We start from the raw sequence: 14,426 nt of genomic DNA, 5'->3' as shown, positions 1-14,426 counted from the left end.
TTATCCTTTTCCCTTTACGCCCATGTCAGTGCACCCACACATGTGAGGTACCGTTTTTGTTGGGACACCTTTAGGAACATGGTAAGGTAGGACATGTGTTGTTGCTGGTGTGTTTCAGTGGATTCCTGGTGGCAAATGTCTGAAAATAGTGTTTTTTCTGCAGAATGTTGGACTTTGCCGGGCCTTGTGTGTAATACATTCTAGGGCAATTTGCGCAAGTCAGTCCTCTTGGATTCCTACAGGTGTCTTCTTTTCAGAAATTCATGGGGTTCCCTGGTTTCCTTGGTTACTGTAACACTCCAAGCCTAAATCTGTGGGTTGTCCACAATGCCAAATCCAGTGTGCCCCAGGGCGTTTTATGTACAAGTGGTTTAGCCTTTTCCTTTTTTGCCCAGGTAGGTGAACCAAACACATGTGAGGTACCGTTTTCATCGGGAAACCTGTAGGAATGTGGTAAGGTAGGACATGTGTTGTATCCGGCATGTTTCGGTGGTTTCCTGGTGTCAAATGTCTGAAAATTGTGTTTTTTTCCCTACATTTTGAACTTTGCCGGCCTTGCGGGTAATACATTCTAGGGCTTTTCATGCAAGTCAGACCTCTTTGGATTCCCACGTGTGTCTTCTTTTCAGAACTGGATGGACTTCCCCATTTTCCTTGGTAGTTGCAACAACCCATGCCCAAATCTGTGGGTTGTCCACAAAACCCAAATCCAGTCTTCCCAGGGCGTTCGATATACCAGTATTTTTGCCTTTCCCCTTTGGGCCCAGGTAGGTGTACCCACACATGTGAGGTACTTTTATCTTTGGGCCACCTTTGAAATTGTGGGAAGATAGGACATGTGTTGTTACCTGTGTGTTTCAGGGGTTTCCTGGTGGCAAATGTCTGAAAATTGTGTTATTTCACCAGAATGTTGGAGCTTGCCGGGCTTTGTGGGTAAGAAATTCTAGGGCAATTCGCGCAAGTCAGACCTCTTTAGATTCCCGCAGGTGTCATCATTTTAGAAATGCATGGGGTTCCCCGGTTTCCTCGGTGGCGCCCCAGGCCCAAATCTGTGGGTTGACCACAATGCCAAATCCAGTCTTCCACAGGGCGTTTCATGTACCAGTGATTTAGCTTTTTCCCTTTGCGCCCAGGTAGGAGCACCCACACATGTGAGGTACTGTTTTCGCCAGGACACCTGTGGGAATGTTGTAGGGTAGGACATGTGTTGTTACCGGCATGTTTTGATTGGTTCCTGGTGTCAAATGTCTAAACATTTAGCTTTTTTACCTACATTTTGGACTTTGCCGGGCCTTGTGGATAATACATTCTATGAATATACACACAATTCAGACCTCTTTGGATTCCCACACCTGTCTTATTTTTAGAAATGCATGGGGTTCCCCGTTTTCCTCGGTGGCTGCGACACCCCAGGCCCAAATCTGTGGGTTGTCTCCAATGCCATATCCAGTCTTCCCAGGGCGTTTGATGTACTAGTGGTTTAACCTTTTCCCTTTGCTCCCAGGTATGTGCACCCACACATATGAGGTACTATTTTTGTCAGGACACCTGTGGGAATGTGTTAAGGTAGGACATGTGTTTTTGGCGGCATGTTTTGCTGGTTTCCTGTTGGCAAATGTCTGAAAAGTGTGTTTTTTTCCATTTACGAAAGTCAGACCTCTTTAGATTCCCATTGGTGTCTTCTTTTCAGAAATGCATGGGGTTCCCTGTCTTCCTTAGTGGCTGCGACACCACACGGCCAAATCTGTGGGTTGTCCATAAGACCAAAAACCTTAAAAATGTCATATTTCCAGGCCGTTTGGTATACCAGTGGTTTAGACTTTTCCCTTTGTGCCCAGGTCAGTGTACCCACACATGTGAGGTACAGTTTTTGTTGAGACACCCTTGGGAACCTGGGAAGGTAGGACTTGGGTTGTTGCCAGCGTGTTTCGGCGGTTTCCTGGTAGCAAAATGTCTGACAATTGTGTTTTTTCCCTACATTTTCTAATTTGCCAGGCCTTGTGGCTAATAAATTCTAGGGTGATTCGTGCAAGTCAGACCTCTTTGGACTCCCATGGGTGACTTCTTGACATAAACGCATGGGGTTCCCCATTTTCCTTGGTGGTTGCAAAACCCCAGGCCCAAATGTGTGGGCTGTCCACAAATGCAAAATGTAGTCTTCCCCAGGGTGGTTGATGTACTAGTGGTTTAGCCTTTTCCATGTGATGTGAGGTACTGTTTTCGTTGGGACGCTTGTGGAAATGTGGGGTGGTAGGACATGTGTGGTTGCCGGCGTATTTCGGTGCTTTCCAAGTGGCAAATGTCTGAAAATTGTGTTTTTCCCTCAACATTTTGAAATTTGCTGTGCCTTGTGGGTAATACATTCTAGTGTAATTCACGTAAGTCAGACCTATTTTGATTCCCACGGGTGTCTTCTTTTTTAAAAATGCATGGATTTCCCCGTTTTCCTTGACAACACCCCAGGCCCAAATCTGTGGGTTGTCCACAAAGCCAAATCAGTCTTCACCAGGGTGTTAGATGTACCAGTGTTTTAGCCTTTTCCCTTTGCGCTGTCATGACCCACAGAACGCACCCCTTCTGGACTTCCTGGTTCTTGTCACGGCGGGGCTTGCATTCATTGTTTCTCCCAACATGGCCGTATCACGTGACACGCCTCGCACCAGCCTTCACGGCGGACGTAGTACGTTCCATAAATATGCCACGCCCCCGCGGCCCTGCGCATCTCAATGCTATTGCGAAGTAGCGACCAGACGTGTGCTCCGTAGCTCGCGGTATTGTTTCCCTTGCTTCTTCCACTCTAACCCAATTCTAGTCCCTTTCCTTCCTTTTTTGATTCCTGGACTCATGTGCTAGTTGCGCACCATGTTATTTCCTGGATTCCTGGATCCCTGCATCCTGGTACTTGAATGCACGCTGGAGTCGGAAGAGACTCGTGCAGCCTTATTCAAGACTCGATCAGTACGCAAGAAGGCATCGATCAAGAAATCCAGCAAAGATCGAACTCAGGTGAGAAGGGGGGAACTCCTTGACAGTTTGAGACGCCAACCGACCGAACTGGATATAGACATGGAAGTGGTCGTCCAGGACCTGATGCGTGGCATGCAAGAGCTATCAACCGAGGTGCAGAATCTAAAGGCGGAAAACGCCGCTCTCAAACAACTAGTTCTATCCCGTGATTCTGCCACAAAAGAAAGTGTATTGCTGGGCGGTATAGTGGACAAATACGATGGCTCACCCAAAACCCTTCGAGGCTTCCTGGATTCATGTTTGGTTCACTTTACTTTTAAGCCCTACTACTTTTCAACTCCCAGGGCTAAAGTGGGCTTCATAATTTCCCACCTTTCAGGAAACGCCTTAACCTGGGCCACGCCCCTCGTTAATTCCGGCGACGTTCTTCTAGATGACTATGATGGCTTCATACAAGCCCTTAAGACCATGTTTGACCGTCCAGAACAGGTCTATAGTGCCCAGGAACGCCTGTTAGACTTTCAGCAATGATCCCAGGATATGCTCACCTATGTTGCCCGATTCAAGCAGTTAGTCAAGGAAGCTGATTGATCCCGGAGGCGAGTTTTACCCTTTTCAGGAGAGGACTGTATGAGGAGATTAAGGATGAGTTGGCCAGAGTGGTTTGCCCAAACTCATTCCAAGCACTAATGGACCTTGCCATGCAAATAGATTTTTGTATCCAGGAAAGGAAGGCAGAGAAGAAGAAATCCAAAGCTAATCCTCCGAAGCCGTCCTTTGAGAGTACCACCAAGGCGGACACAAACCCAGGCTCAATCTCTGAACCAGAACCCATGCAGATAGGAGCCTTCCGTGGACCTATATCTCCGCAAGAAAGAATGAGAAGGATTCATACGGGGTTGTGCATGTATTGTGCCTCAGACAAACACCTGGTTAGGGAGTGTCCTCTGGCCCCTCCTCTGCGTTCGGGAAACGGCAGCTCCCGATCCTAGATGGAGCAGAGCTTCGGGAGAGAGATGTTTGCTCCACATCAATTCCATCCTTGAACTCTCCTTGACAAAACAATTTGGTGATACTACAAGCCTTCCTGTCGCCCTCCAAGAATAAGACCTATCCCATTCTGGCCTTAGTGGACTGCGGAGCTATGGGAATTTTCATTGATCAAGACTGGGTTGTTAGTCATCATATTCCGTATGAGACACGAAGCACCATGCAGCAGGTGGAAGCAATTGGCGGAAGACCCCTCTCTTCAGGACCCATAAGTGTCATGATGCCTACCCCCGGGCAGCTGGACCAAGCCCATTCGCCCCTAAGGCAGGCATCCGGACATCTATTTAAACCTCAAAAGCCCCGGTTAGGGGCTATCTGGGTTCAGTCCTGCCACTCGGGTGTGGTTCTAGGGACTTCTTACCTGGGACTACTTTGAAAGCTATTTAAACCATGCCCGATCTTCAACACACGCTTTGCGTTATTCTGCATTTAGCAGCGTGACGCTCACCGTGTCAGCAAACCTGCTTCCAGCCTTCTGCCACGCCCGCCTCGAACACGGAGCCCCTAGGAGAGAAAGGAAAATAGAAGAAGAGGTTAGATTACAGACTTTAATCTGATTCCTCACCTGATTTTGGATCCTGCATCACTCCGAGCCTGAAGGGACATTCTTCCGGCACGCGTCGCATCCCAGCTACAGCGCCGCTCCATTTTCATCAGCCCACAGTATCTCCGACTCGGCGCTGCCTCCGTCACTATTTCGGTGATTTTCAACACCTGGGGAAAAGACAAAAAAAGCAAGGTGAGCCTAAAGAGACTAAAAAGACAATCACTTATATTACAAGACTTACCTGATTATCACCGGAGGCTTTATCCTTCAATACGCCGCATCTAGGAAAAAAGGAAAAGACAGTGAGCAATTCTCACGCACCTTTACAGGACAGTTTGGGTAATACAGACTCTTACCTGAACGCCGCCAGCAACCTCCAGACAGAATTTGCCGCCGCAAATCAACAGGGAGTGCAAGAGTGAACTTTGGACATTTTGAACTCTTTAAAAAAAACTTGGCAAACTCAGGACCCAATAATCGTCCAGAACCCAAACACCTAAAACCAGTGAAGTAACTGGTATCTACGCGCCCCTGCATGCCGCGCAGGATGGTGAGCTCACCAATCAAATATATAAGGTGAGAACACTGACCAGGAATATCGGAGGTGGCAAGTGGGGAGAACGGGAGCAGGGAGGGGGGTCTGCATTCACATCCACGGGGCTAAATACCTTTCTCCATCTACAGGAGAATATTTCTACGAGTCAAGCTTACAAGACTGAGGGGGTCCGTCCAGACGGTCATCTTTGCCCTACGCTTCACGCTGGTGGAGGCCGCAGCTGTCCGGGTTCGATCTACGCCCCTGTGGGAACTAGGTGAGCGTATCAGAACGCGAAGCCTACCTAAAAAACCCCACCCGGGCGTTATGGAAACTTCTGAAACCGACCAACTAGCCCAACTGTTAGGGGAACTTAGGGCAGAGGTGCACTCTGCATGTCAAGAGACTAATGCCCTCAGGAGAGAACTTATTTTGTCAAAGGAACGCACTGATGATCTTGCTACACAACTGCTGCAAAGCCAAGCCGGCCAAACACCACTACCTGGACTCGGAGGGAATCCAACTCCTGTCTCTTCGAGCAATCCTGTGCAAGTGGTTCTCCCAGGGAGCATTCCTCTAGCTCCACCCGAACGTTTTGCTGGGGACCCGAAAAGGTTCGCCGTGTTTATGAACCAGTGCCGCTTGCACTTCCTATGCAGACCAGGAGCCTTCCCAAACTACCAAGCCAAAGTAGCCTTTGTACTGTCGTACCTTAGTAGCAGCACAGCAGATTGGTCAATCCCGCTGGTCAACCAGGATGACCCTCTTCTTCAGGATTTTCAAGGTTTTCAATTGAGTATGGAAAAGCTATTTGCCAGGCATTCGCAGGGTCAGGCCCTGGATAACAAACTTTTATCCCTACGACAAGGCACTCAGGATCTGTTAACCTATATTGCAACCTTCAACAGGTTAGTGGTAGAAACCGGTTGGCCAGAGGAGAAAAGAATTACTTTATTTCATCGTGGGCTTCGGGGTGAACTCAAAGATGTTTTGGCCCAAGTGGTGAACCCACCCCAGGATTGCTCTGAATATATAGACTTAGTAGTCCAGTTAGACCACCGACTCCAGAATCGAAAGGCTGATTGAGCTAAATTCGAGAATCGAGTTTTGGTCAAACCACATGTTACCTCCAAAGGAACTGACACATCAGAACCCATGCAGATCGGGGGGGCGTTAACTGACCCTTAACGCAAAAAGAAAGAGAACGAAGACGACAAATGCAATTGTGCCTTTATTGTGGGGCTTCAGGACATTTTCTAAGAGATTGCCCAATTAAACCATCCAAGAAGGTAGCCGGAGCAGCTGTTAGAAATCAAACAGAGCCTGAATCGGGAAACGACCACGCCCGACAAGCGTAGAGGTCCGCTTGCCGACCTTGAAGAAGGACACTCAGACCTTGCATCTAATCATACCAATGGTCTTCATTGATCCTAGACTCCCATCACGTATGCACGCAGCAAGGGCATATATTGATAGCGGGGCCGTAGGAAACTATATGGACCATAAATTGGCTTCTAGGATGAATCTATCTCTCTGCAAAAAGACCGCTCCGGATGTCGTCACCACAGTCGATGAACTGAAATCGCCTCAGGGCCTGTAACTCATTCCACTACAGAGATGACATTGCTGGGTCAGGATGGGCATTGAGAGACTATTGTGTTTGACTTAATCAAAGCCCCACAGTTCCAAATAATACTGGGCATACCTTGGTTAGAAACACATAATCCTTGTTTTGATTGGCGAGAGAAGAGAATAACCTTCTCGGATTGTGCACACACCTGCTACCCGGAAAAACCCTTGAACAAAGGCCTGGCCACAGTCACTACTCCAGTCGTGCAGTTACCTCAGGAATACCAAGAATTCCAGGATGTTTTCCAAAAAGAACAGGCAAATACCTTACCGCCACACAGATCATACGATTTTCAAATCGACCTCATCCCCGGTGCACAACCCCCATGCAGCAGAATCTACGCCCTCACGGAACCTGAAAATCTGCACCTACGACAATATCTAGACCAATACCTTGCTAATGGTTTCATTCGTCCATCCAAGTCCTCTGTTTCCTCAGCTTTGTTCTTCGTACCGAAAAAGAAAGGAGACCTTAGAACATGTATAGACCTCCGCGCATTAAACCAGATTACTGTAAAGAACCGATACCCATTACCTTTGATCCCCGAGTTACTAGACCAGGTAAAGGATGCTTGCATTTACACTAAATTAGATCTCAGAGGGGCATATCATTTGGTACGTGTAAAGAAGGGCGCTGAATGGAAAACTGCCTTCCGCACCAAATACGGATTGTTCGAATATCAGGTGATGCCCTTCGGGTTGTGCAATGCACCAGCAGCCTTCCAGTATTTTATGAACGATGTCCTTCGTGAACTCATCGGCGTTTGTGTTGTCGTTTACATTGACGACATTCTAGTGTACTCTTCCTCAGAATCAGAGCATGTTGAGCATGTTCGAGCAGTCCTTCAGAAATTACGTCAGCACAAGTTATTTGCAAAACTGGAAAAATGCGTTTTTCATACCACGGAAGTAGAGTTCCTGGGATTTATCTTGACTCCAAAAGGAGTCCAAATGGACTCTCGAAAAGTGGATGCAATCCTCAAATGGCCATCACCCAATTCAGTTAAAGGAGTACAAAGCATGCTCGGATTTGCTAATTTCTACCGCAGATTTATTCCAGACTTCTCACAGATTGTACACCCCATCACAGCACTTTTGCTAAAAAACAAACGCTTCTTGTGGACCGAGGAGGCTGAAAGAGCCTTCCAGGAGTTGAAGTCGAAATTCACATCAGCACCTGTCTTGAAGCATCCACGTCCCGAACTTCCATACATAGTCAAAACGGATGCGTCCAGTTTAGCCATGGGGGCTGTCCTGTCCCAGAAGGATCCCGAAACCGGTCAACTTCATCCTATAGCCTTTTGGTCCAGAAAGTTTTCGGCCCCCGAATTAAACTATGCGGTTACCGATAAAGAATTGTTAGCCATCAAATCCGCCTTCAAAGCTTGGAGACATTACCTTCTCGGTGCTAGGCACACCATCACAGTAATCACTGAGCACAGGAACCTGCAGTATTTAAAAACAGCCAAGGCCCAATCATCCCGTCAACTCCGATGGGCACTATTCTTCGCCGAATTCGATTTCGTGATTACTTATTGACCTGGTTGCAAGAATGGTAAGCCAAATGCCTTATCCCGAATAAGAATGGGAGAAGCATTTTTAAACCCAGAACCAGTACCCATAATTCCAGGACAAAGAATCCTCGGCGTAACTACCTTACAGACTTTGGAAGATATTCATTTAAAGATTCAACAACTTTTCGATTCAACAGCCCTGCAGGACTGGAACAAAAGAGGCCCAGATTATTCAGTCATTAATGAGTTACCCTACTATCAAGGGTGTCTGTTTTTACCACACAAGGAACTGCAAGAACTGGTAATCTCCAAGTACCATGATGCTTTGATGGAAGGACACCCAGGTATTGCCAAGACTGAAGCTATAATTAAAAGACAATTCTGGTCGCCCACCTGGCGAAAGGACATAAAGTCATTTGTGTTGTCTTGTGGGATCTGCGCCCAAAACAAAAGCCAAAAGAAGAAACCAGCCGGTCTTTTACAGCCTTTGGATATTCCGCCTACACCTTGGCACACTCTGTCCCTAGACTTTATTACAGATCTACCTCCATGTAATGGGTTTAACACAATCCTAGTAGTTGTTGACCTTTTTTCCAAGATGTCTCACTTTATTCCTTTAAAGGGATTACCATTACCTTCCGCTTCAGTTTTGGCCAAGGAATTCCTTGAAAACATCGTTCGAGTACATGGTTTTCCTTCTGTATTAGTGTCAGATCGAGGTAGTCCATTCATTTCGCAATTCTGGAAGAAATGTTGGCAACTAGCGCAAATCGACGTGAGGTTATCTACTAGTCACCATCCCCAGACCGATGATCAGACGGAAAGGACCAACCAGACTCTGGAACAATACCTACGTTGCATGTTACATCAGACCGAGGGCAATTGGAAGGATATATTATGGATTGCCGAATACGCATACAATAACTCAGTACATTCTGGAACCGGACAAAGCCCCTTTTATACCATTTATGGTCATCATCCTTGAATCTCAGAACTTGATTCACCCCAACACTTGGAAATGCCAGCAGTGACCCATCTGCATTCTACTATTACTCAAGCCTTTAAGGAAGCAACTGAAAATTTGAAAAAAGCAAAGGAGAAATACAAGAAGAATGTCGATCAGCATAGGAGTGACACTCCCCATTATCAGATTGGGGATCAAGTTTGGCTGGCAACCAGACACATACCCCTAAAAGGGACTCGAACCTTTAATCCTAGATATTTGGGGCCTTACACTATTAAAAAAATTATCAACCCGGTAGCAGTTAAATTGGAATTGCCCTCTAGTATGCGGATCCATCCCGTCTTCAATGTTTCACTTCTAAAACCAGTTCAACCCGGAACAAGATTAGCCAAGCCACCTGACCCCATCCTAATAGATGGAGAACCTGAATTCGAGGTAAAAGATATTCTGGACTCTAAGATGGTTAAATCTAAACTTTTTTATTTAATCGATTGGAAAGGTTACAGACCACAGGAAAGGTCATGGGAACCCTGTGACCACGTCCATGCACCTCGATTAGTGAAGAAATTCCATCGGAACTTCCCAGACAAACCAGGGCCCAGAGGAAGAACAACCTTAGAGGGGGCCATGGGGGGGAGTGCTGTCATGATGCCTACCCCCGCTAGACCAAGCCCATTCGCCCCGGAGGCAGGCATCCAGACATCTGTTTAAACCTCAGAAGCCCCGGTTAGGGGCTATCTGGGTTCAGTCCTGGCGCCTTAGGCGCCAGGCTCATAGTAGAAATCAGTCCTGGCGCCTAAGGCGCCAGGCTCATAGTCATCACTTACCTCAGGCAGACCATGCTGCACATGCATCCAGGCCAACGTGAGACCTGGAGGGAATATTTTTCCACAAGGACTACTTTTCACTCGGGTATGGTTCTAGGGACTTCTTACCTGGGACTACTTTGAAAGCTATTTAAACCACGCCCGATCTTCAACACACGTTTCGCGTTATTCTGCATTTAGCAGCGTGACGCTCACCGTGTCAGCAAACCTGCTTCCAGCCTTCTGCCATGCCCGCCTCGAACACGGAGCCCCTAGGAGAGAAAGGAAAATAGAAGAAGAGGTTAGATTACAGACTTTAATCTGATTGCTCACCTGATTTCGGATCCTGCATCACTCCGAGCCTGAAGGGACATTCTTCCGGCACGCGTCGCATCCCAGCTACAGCGCCGCTCCATTTTCATCAGCCCACAGCATCTCCGACTCGGCGCTGCCTCTGTCACTTTTTCGGTGATTTTCAACACCTGGGGAAAAGACAAAAAAGCAAGGTGAGCCTAAAGAGACTAAAAAGACAATGGCCCTCATTACGACCCTGGCGGAAATCGAAAAACGATGGCGGAAATGCAATACCGCCATCGAATAGCGCTCGGTGCGACTATGACCCGTCACCGCAAAGTACGAAGCCATTAGCGACACCGTAGTGAACGCCAACGCTAACTGCACCAAGCACGCGCGCGCGCGCCATGCCAAACCGCAAACACCACCATGGTGCAACGGTACGCCAATTCCGACCCTAGCGGACATGTACCTAACGCCATCAGGCATGGCGGAATGTACCATTCCGCCATGGCGAGAAGTACGGCATCGCGAATCAACCGTAAACGGCCCCACTGAGTGCCTGTACACCGCTCCCTGCCCACAAAGTACAACTCCCCGTAGGTGCAATGAAGCCACAATGCAACCATTGAAATGTACAAGTCACCCATGCATGCCAACGAACAAAAGAAACACAAGAGGGGCCAATGGGAGCTGCAGGGCACAGATGGCACGAATACAGAAGCCATCCCAATGGACATGACCACAGTCCCCCACCAAGAAACGCACGCAAACACAGGCACCTGTGACCAGCAATATTCCGAAAACCACATCATTCAACCAGTCCACCTGGCTGACCGGCATCTGTTACACAAAACCCAATCCCCCGCCCCTGAGCATGACAACATTCAAACTGGCATATTGGCAGCCCCCATCCCTGACCTCACTGGGCTTCGTAGGCAAACGCGCACAGCACAGTACCACGCAACTAAACCCCGAAGCTGGAACCCAATGCAGATCTCCTCACAATACATCGCCCCCCAAATAGGCATATGCCACATCACTTGCAAAGAAAAACGCTACACGGGCCAAATCAGAATAGAAATTTTATGCACATCAAAATCACCAAGCACATACAGCCATCAGGCCATGAACTCCAAAACACTAATCACCATTGTGGGCTGCTTCCGCAAGAAATGACCAGCCACTACCTGTGTGTCGCCCTGTTCCCCCATGGTACACAGAGCCACATTCACGTACGAAAAGGCAACATGGAAGCGCACAGAACCGCAGGGCCGTCCCAATGGGGAGGCACTAGTCCAGCTGAAAGGCCGAAATGTTGCTCCGAGCCACCAGTACTGCGTAAGGGCATGTGGCCCATTGGCGATCGTCCCATAAGATCGTAATGCTGCTCCACTGATTAACACGAAGCAGCAGGTGTCGGGAGTAAAATCCATCTGCAGGAGTGGCATACAGATGGCAGTGGCAAAAGGGGAGGAGATACCTGTCAACCAAAAGAAAAGAAAAAGAACAGAATGGCCATCAGAACTACATACCAACAACTCACTTCAATGATCACACGAAATCCACAGCCATATGCATGCTAGCCCACTCCAAAGGAACATCACCACCCCAAAACCACTTGCGACTCATAACCATCTATATCGAGGTGCAAACACCATCACAAACGAGTGTCTGAGGGCGCCTCGAGACAGGGAGGGCTCAACAAGGCCAGATGGACGATGGTCCCACTATGGCAGCCCTGCATCACATAGCGTAGGGGAGGCGGATAGATCCCAAGAAGCCCTGTACATGGCAAACTCTGTATCAAATCACCTGCCCATGCATCCATCCATCATTCCCTCATCCCGGGATCAAAATGCCTGAATAATTACTCACATAACATTAGAAACATCCATTGAGTCTGTGCGTTATGCAGCCTGCTAAATCCACAGTGCCCCAGCCCGTAATTCCAGTGTTGTGAAGTAACATGTATTTGGGAACGGACGGCCTCATCGCCCACGTAGCTATTGCGCATCCCAAACTATTCATATCAATCATTGCTCCCTCGCCATGGGCCCTGTCTCAAGGACATAGAACAATAGAACGTTACATTTGCAGTCAGACCTGTGGGCATCTCCTCGCCGCTAGCTGGAAACCGAAAGCGCCGCCCTTCGAATTCCTCATTTGCAACATCACGTCGAAAAGGCATCTGTGGCCGTTTGAAATCACTAATTATTCCATCGAGTGCGGCTGTGTGTGAAAATGGCAACTGCCTTCACCCACGAATGGGACGCCCCGCCCGTCGTTGCAACTCGGTACAGTGATGCATGAGGGCCCACCGTTACTCGAGTACTACGTCCCACTGACCCCTCACAAGTCTGTTCGCGACTGCACAGATAGTATGTGAAACAATGGGACCACAGCAGAATGAACATATCAACCAATCTTACACGGCCATCGGGTACAAATACATGATTGCAATAGCAAGATACAATTCCCCGAATTGCAGCGTTGTGCGCGGGACGTGCTCGGCCAAAGGGGAGAGCAGTTTGCACAGGTGGAATCAATCACCACAGGTGGAGGCCATACAGCCTGAAAACACATAAATTGCACAGCCAGTCTCCTCCCACAACCACACCGAAATGCTACCGGCAGGACTCGCGATGTTGGCCCTGGGGGACCTGATAGCACTGCAAGTGCTCCGACTCCAAGAAGTAGACGAACACCAACTACAACCAGCCGCACGGAGGAGACGCAGGAGGAGGAGGAGGCCAAGGCAGGGCCAGCAAGGCCCACCAGCACAGCCACTACCACCACGCAGGCAGCCCGCAATTCAACGCCTCCGAGCACATCCGTTCAACCTCACTGATGAGCAGATCCACACCCTCTACCGTCTGGACCGGGACACCATAGCCGCCATTGTGGACATGACACAGGCTGACCTTGTCAGCATGATAGATAGCCCAACCGCCATCCCACCCCTACTGAAGGTGGTGTCTGTACTCCACTTCCTGGCCACAGGCACCTACCAGCACACAGTCGGACAGTTGCATGGCATTTCTCAGCCACTGTTCTCACGGACACTATTGCAAGTGCTCGATGCCCTCCTGAAGCACGCAGACGACTACATCTCTCTACCACGCTCGGAGCAGGAAATAACCAACACAAAAGTGGGATTCCATGCACTTGCCGGCATACCGGGTTGCATTGGTGCCATCGACTGCACCCATGTTGAATTGGTCGTCCCACATGCCATGGAGGCCCAGTACCGCAACCGAAAACAATTTCATTCCCTGAATGTACAGATGGTGTGTGACTCCAACAGGATCATTACACATTGTTGTGCCCGATTCCCTGGATCAACCCATGATTCTATGGTCTTGAGGAACTCTACAATACCACGCTACATGGAGCGACACGCAGGGAACAGATCCTGGCTACTCGGTGAGTCTCATTACATGCATGATGATGTGGGGTATGTGAATTGTCAATGACCTGCCAGGAAGGGGGGGGGTGTGCGTACGTATCAATGGCATTCCACATCATACGTTTCTCGTCCACATACAGGTGATGCTGGATATCCACTGAAGAGATGGCTCCTCACACCAGTCCGGAACCCACGGGACCAGCATGAGGAGGACTACAACCATGCCCACTCACGTACCCGTGTAGTCATTGAACAGGCATTCGGCCTACTGAAGACCCGTTTCCGCTGCCTCAGCAGGTCTGGCGGGGCACTCCTGTACCGCCATGAGAAGGTTGCAAAGATGGTGATGGCATGTGTCATGCTCCACAACATGTGCGTACGTAGAAATGTGCCCATGCCCCCTGACGCAGAACTGCAAGCACCTGATGATGGTCATGATGAGGGTGGGGATGTGGCAGCACCTCATGGAGTCTGCGAGGCACCGGAGGGCCGTGACATTCGTCAGCATCTCATTGATGTATGCTTCTAGCACTCACGCCTGGTGGCTGATACATGGACACGGGACTCGTGGCACTGCGTGTGTCTGGGACATGCACAATATGGACTGTACGCCTATGATGGCCTAGTACACAAAGATCAATGTCCACACTTCTCATTGGTTGATCGTGCCCTTTTTATGGCATATGTGATATCATGTTGAACACCCTATCG

The sequence above is a fragment of the Ambystoma mexicanum genome, chromosome 4q, assembly GCF_040938575.1.
Source record: "Ambystoma mexicanum isolate Mex_15411 chromosome 4q, UKY_AmexF1_1, whole genome shotgun sequence".
Taxonomy (NCBI): domain Eukaryota; kingdom Metazoa; phylum Chordata; class Amphibia; order Caudata; family Ambystomatidae; genus Ambystoma; species Ambystoma mexicanum.
Note: the sequence above shows the minus strand (reverse complement) of the source record.